General features: G+C 31.2%; 1 long non-coding RNA gene and 1 other non-coding gene across 2 annotated transcripts in view; both read left to right on the top strand.

The window, feature by feature from the left end:
• Positions 1-403: 403 nt before the first annotated feature.
• The window catches only part of LOC118767143, a 15,436-nt gene continuing 9,456 nt past the window's right edge, over positions 404-6,383 (top strand). The window contains exon 1 of the long non-coding RNA XR_005003042.1: positions 404-2,816. This is a non-coding gene — a long non-coding RNA (uncharacterized LOC118767143). The remainder of the gene's footprint in view (positions 2,817-6,383) is intronic.
• Positions 1,304-1,416, top strand: LOC115222432. The gene has a single exon (XR_003882719.1). It is a non-coding gene; the product is annotated as a U6atac minor spliceosomal RNA (small nuclear RNA).

Raw genomic sequence — 6,383 nt, 5'->3', positions numbered from 1 at the left:
GTTCAACTGGGGTCTGGGGAGCCCGAAAGCTGCACCAGTCCAGTCAGATCTGGCAGTGTTTCTACAGCTGGATGCCCTTCCTAACGCCAACCACTCCGAGAGTGTAGTGGGTGATTTTATGTGCCACATATATATATCTATATATATATATATATATATATATATTTTTTTTTTTAAACTTGGCGAAGTTGTGATTTATTTCATAAATGAATCTGTAGGTTGGCGTAGGAAGGAATATAGTATTTGTGTGTTTAATATATACGTGTGTTTATAGATATATATGTGTATGTTTATAAAATATTATATATATATATATATATATATATATATATAATATTTTCTTCACTCAAACTGCTGTTTCATGACCTTAAATAGTGTGTTTGTGTGTGTATATATATATATATACATACATACACACATACATATTGTTATAGTAAAATATATATTTCACAGTATCACTGTTTATGTCATCATCACCATTATCATCATCACAAAGCTCCTACACGATCACTCAACTCGCTAGAAATAGCAGCCAAAATTTCCTTTAAAACCACACTCTACCGTCTTAAACGAGGAAACAAATTAGTTAATATGGTCCTAAATGCCTTTAGTGAGGTGATTGTCAAGGCTAGACTACTTCCAGTTATAAGTCTGCATGATCACAGTTGACTTTGAGCTAAACAACAACTAACACTCTATCCTGTTGTCTTGTTTTATGAACATCTTTTTGATGTTTTTTTTTTTTTTTGCTCATCTAAAAGTATGAGAAGCTGGCAAACTTATAAGACAAAATCATCTTCATTCATATTTGTTATGTAATCTTCCTTCCTCTCTCCCCACTCTCTCTCTCTCTCATCCACTTTCAGACTATCACCAGGCAGGATGTCACCAGGGGGTTGGAGGGGAAAATGGTTTTGGTTCTCTGAAATAAATCTAAGCTATCTCATCTTCAAGACTGTTTCTTATTCTGCCCCCATCACATCCTCTCATTCTTCACTTCTCCAACACTTTGTCAGTGCCTGAATCTCTGCTACCTCTGTCTAATTAGTTACGTCTCAGTTGGAAACCCTTCTTGTTTATTGTAGCTACTCTGAGTACCTGGTGCTACTCACCCTACTGGTTGGTTATTTAGTTGGACATTGACTGTGTTTTGATAGACTAATGGTAGAAGTTGAACCCAGACTAGGTTTGTTTTTATTCAATGACCAATGACTTAAGAGGAGATCATGGTTTTCATTGAATGTCATGAGATAAGTGAATTAAGGGGAAAATCAGATTTTGAGGGAATGGTAGGTGAATGGTTGTGTTGCAAAAAAGGAGAGGCGGTTAGCACTCCCTTTGACAAGGATGGAAGAGATCAATCGATCTTTCCAACACATATGGGCATTGCTCTCTACTTTAGAGCAACCTATTTAAAAATAGGTGGCGAGTTGGCAGAAACATTAGGATGCCGGGCGAAATGCTTAGCAGTATTTCGTCTGCCGTTACATTCTGAGTTCAAATTCCACCGAGGTCGACTTTGCCTTTCATTCTTTCAGGGTCGATTAAATAAGTACCAGTTACACACTGGGGTTGATGTAATCAACTTAATCCCTTTGTCTGTCCTTGTTTGTCCTCTTTGTGTTTAGCCCCTTGTGAGTAATTAAGAAATAGGTAGGTGATATGAGGGCAGATGAGATTTTACCAGAGAGGTAGAGAGATGATTTGGGGACCAGGCATTTGAAAATATTTTTTTGTTTTTGTTGTTGTTGTTAATTGACTACATGGCAGGGGAGGGGATATAGATGTGTGTCTCAATTTCATGAAACACATTTCAAGGGATTTTTACAACTGAATCATTTCTGTAGGATATCAGAATATTTTCTATACTATTGGAACTCTTCAACATATATATATATATATATAAACGCACATATGTGCACACACACACACACACACACACACTAATTCATGTCTATTTTCCATGCTGGCATGGGTTGGACAGTTCAACAAGATCCAACAGATCAGAGGACCGGTTTTGCCATGGTTTCTACTGCTGGATGCTCTTCCTGATCCCAAACACTTTACAGAGTGTACCAGGTGCTCTTTTTTTTTTTGGCACAACCACAATAGACATTTCCATGTAACTTGCAGTTGAAGAACCTCCTCAACTGAGAAGAGCAGTTTTGAGCGAAGTGTCTTTATTGGGGATGTTGGGAGGCAAAAGTATAATAGAAGGGGACAAGTACAAGATGTAACAGAGATGCATGGCTACCCACACATTATATGAAGGTAAATGGGAGCAAATGTGGTATAAAGGCCTTGTGCCTTTAGTAGAAAGGATTATTATTATTATTATTATTAGGATTGGGTAGCAAGCTGGCAGAATGTTAAGTGCATCAGACAAAATACTTTGTGGCATTTTTTTCCAGCTCTTTGCATTCAGAGTTCAAATTCTGGTGAGGTCAACTTTGCCTTTCATCCTTCCAGGGTCAATATAATAAGTATCAGGTTATGTAATTGACTCATCCCAGCACCCCTAAAATTGCTAGTCTTCTATCAAAATTGAAGACATTTATTATCCGGGTGATCTAGAGGCAGAAATGGTTGAGTGATGGACAAATATGTTGGGGCCTTGTGCCTGGGTTGAAATGCATCATCATCATCATCATCACTACCACCACATTTACTCATCAGGTAGTCCCCCCCCCCCAACTTACATACACTCTCAAAAGTTTTGTTTTATCTTCTCTTTTCTGCTATCCATTAAGGTGTTGAAGAGAAACTTTAATGTTTCCAGCTGCCCGGTGTCATAAACAAACAAACTATATATATATGTGTATATATAACAAACTTCTTGCATGAAACCATCAATAGCTCATGACCCAGCTGGAGCTTTATATACATGCCTCTATATATATGTATGCATGTCTCTCTCTCTCTATATATATATGTAGATATGTGTGTGTGTGTGTATATGTATATAAGAGTGTATTAAAGATTTATACACAGAGAGAAGACCCTTGACAGGACTTCTTATATGCTAAAAAGGGCAGTTAAACCCAAGCCATGAGGAAAAAATGGAATTCTCAAGGTATGCTGCTAATAAGCACTAGAGTGAATAAAAAATTAGTTAATCCTATACTCAAGTTTCGTTATTAATGACCAGATAAATTAATTTGGTCATTAATAGTGAAACTTGAGTATAGGATTAACTAATTTTTTATTCACACGAGTGCCTAGTAGCAACGTGCCTTAAGAATTCCTTTTTAGCATGTAAGAAGCCCTGTCAAGGATCTTCTCTTCTTGTATAAACCTTCATACACCCTCGTATATAAAATATTTTAAGTGTTATAACTTATTACGCATGAGAACCACTGGTAATAAATTATTTTCATTTTTTACCTTCATACTTATACACTATATTTATATGTATATATTTAAATATCTATGTATATATATATATGTGTGTGTGTGTGTGTATATATGTGTATATGTATATGATATATATGTATTTATATATATATATATGATATGCATGTATTTATATATATGTGTGTATATATGTGTGTGTGTGTATGTTTGTAAAGAAGAATATATTTTGAATAACACAACAATGCACTATAATACAAACAATAGACTATGAAAAACAATTGTAGTTTAATCATCCAGAGTCTGACATATTTTGGAATAAAATTCCTCCTTCAGATATTCCTAAGAATTGATGGAGTCGCTGCTGTAATAGGTTTTCCTATATATGTATATACATATGTATATATACAATATATATATATATGTATATATATGATATATATATATATATATGTATATATATATGATATATATATGTATATATATATATGATGTATATATATATGATAGATATATATGTATATATTATAAATATATATCATATATGTGTATATATATGTATATATTATGAATATGTATGGTATGTGTATATACATATGATATATATGTGTATATATATATATATATATATGAAATATGTATGTATCTATGTATATGTATGTTTACATATGTATGTATATATAAATATATATATGTATGTATGTATACATGCACATACATACACACACTATTTTATGTATAGTGCCTTTGGAAATTACTCAAAATTCTCTTCTTTATCTTGTCTTTTTTTTTCTTCATATTCATCTTTCATCTATTTCTTCATCTTTCATCAGTTTTTCCATGTTTTTTCTTCTTGGATTCTTCTTCCTTACTATTCTCTTATCTCCGTGTCCTTTTTATCTGCTGATTTTGTCAGCTTCTTAACCATTCTGTACATAAAAATGGACTCTGCCTCAGTATTTGATATATCACCAGAAATATTTCTTACAAAATTTTCTTATGCAACCACCTGCGTACATATATATATATACATATATGCACATGCATATATGTATATATAAAAAAATACACTCATATGAGCACAGGCATGGCTGTGTGGTAAGAGGTTTACCTCCCAACCACATGGTTCTGAGTTCAGTTCCATTGCATGACAGCTTGGGCAAGTATCTTCTACTATAGCTCTGACCCCAAACAAAACTTTGGGAGTGGATTTGGTTGATTGAAGCTCAAATGAGCCCATTACATATATATGTATATATATATATATATATATATATATATATATATATATCTGTGTGTCTTTATGTTTGTGTTTGTTCCTCACCACACTTGGAAAACTGGTGTTGGTTTCTTTGTGTCCCCATAAGGGAGCAGTTCAACAATAAGAGACTAACTGAATAAGTAGCAGGCTTCATAAAATAAATACTGGAGTCAATTTCTTTTAACTAAAAACACTTCAAGGCAGTGCTCCAGTATGGCCACAGTCTAGTGACCGAAAAAAAATGAAAGATAAAAGATATGTGTATGTGTTTATATATATATATCATCATCATCATCGTTTAACGTCTGCTTTCCATGCTGGCATGGGTTGGATGGTTTGACCGGGAACTGGCAAGCCAGGAGGCTGCACCAGGATCCAATCTATATGCATATATATGTATGTATGTATATATATGTATATAGATGTGTATTTATATGTATATATGTATGTATATATATATATATGTATTTATGTATATATTTATATATATATATATATGTATTTATGTATATATTTATATATATATATATATATATATATGTATTTATGTATATATTTATATGTACATTATGTATTTATGTATATATTTATATGTACATTATGTATTTATGTATATATTTATATATACATTATGTATTTATGTATATATTTATATATACATTATGTATTTATGTATATATTCATATATACATTATGTATTTATATATATGTATGTGTATATATATATCATGTATATATACATAGGTCTATATATATATATATATATATATATATATATATATACTATGTATTTATATATATTATGTATATATATGTATTTTTATATATTATGTATATATATATATACATACATATATATATATATATATATGTATTTTTATATATTATGTATATATATACATATATATGTATTTTTATATAATTATCTTATGTGTATGTATATGTATTTATATATATATATATATATGAGGGGGTATGTAAATATCTCATTAATTATTTTATTATCTGTTTGTTCTTTTTCCTTACTCTGTCCGCTCATTCCCTGCCCCCCTCCCCCTATTTTCTGCCTTCACTATATCTAAATCTTTGGTACTGAACAAAACACAGCAGATGCCTTCATCTTCAACAACTTGGTATTTTTGGGTTTGAATGTTATTTGTAATTCTTGCATGGTGACCCACCCTCTCTCTCTCTCTCCTCCCTCTATCTCTCCCACTCTCTTTTTCTGTGTCAACATATATTTCTTACTCTCTCAAACAAACATATGCTCCAGCATGGCTTTAGGAATGATGGATGTAAGGAATTACACACACACACACACATATATTCTTGCAAACAAATATATACTCCTACATGATCTTAACTCCAATGGCTAAATAACTGAATATGTATATATATATATATATATATATATGTATATATATATATATATATATAATTAATGTAGGATAAAAAATTTTTCGGGAAAAAAAAAATTTATCAATGGCCAGCATATCAAAAAATATCTTTAAAGGTTAAATTTATAAATAATTTACAAAAATAAGGGCAAAAGAAAAATTCTAATGCCAAATATGCCGAAAAAAAGACAAAAATTGTCAATAACCATTATAATTTATGCGTATAAATTTATAAATTATAATGGTTATTGACAATTTTTGTCTTTTTTTCGGCATATTTGGCATTAGAATTTTTCTTTTGCCCTTATTTTTGTACATATATATATATATGGGTATGTCTGTGTATGTATATATATGTTTATATAAATGTGTCT

This window comes from Octopus sinensis, linkage group LG19 (assembly GCF_006345805.1).
Source record: "Octopus sinensis linkage group LG19, ASM634580v1, whole genome shotgun sequence".
Taxonomy (NCBI): Eukaryota; Metazoa; Mollusca; class Cephalopoda; order Octopoda; family Octopodidae; genus Octopus; species Octopus sinensis.
Note: the sequence above shows the minus strand (reverse complement) of the source record. Positions and strands in the feature narration are given on the sequence as shown.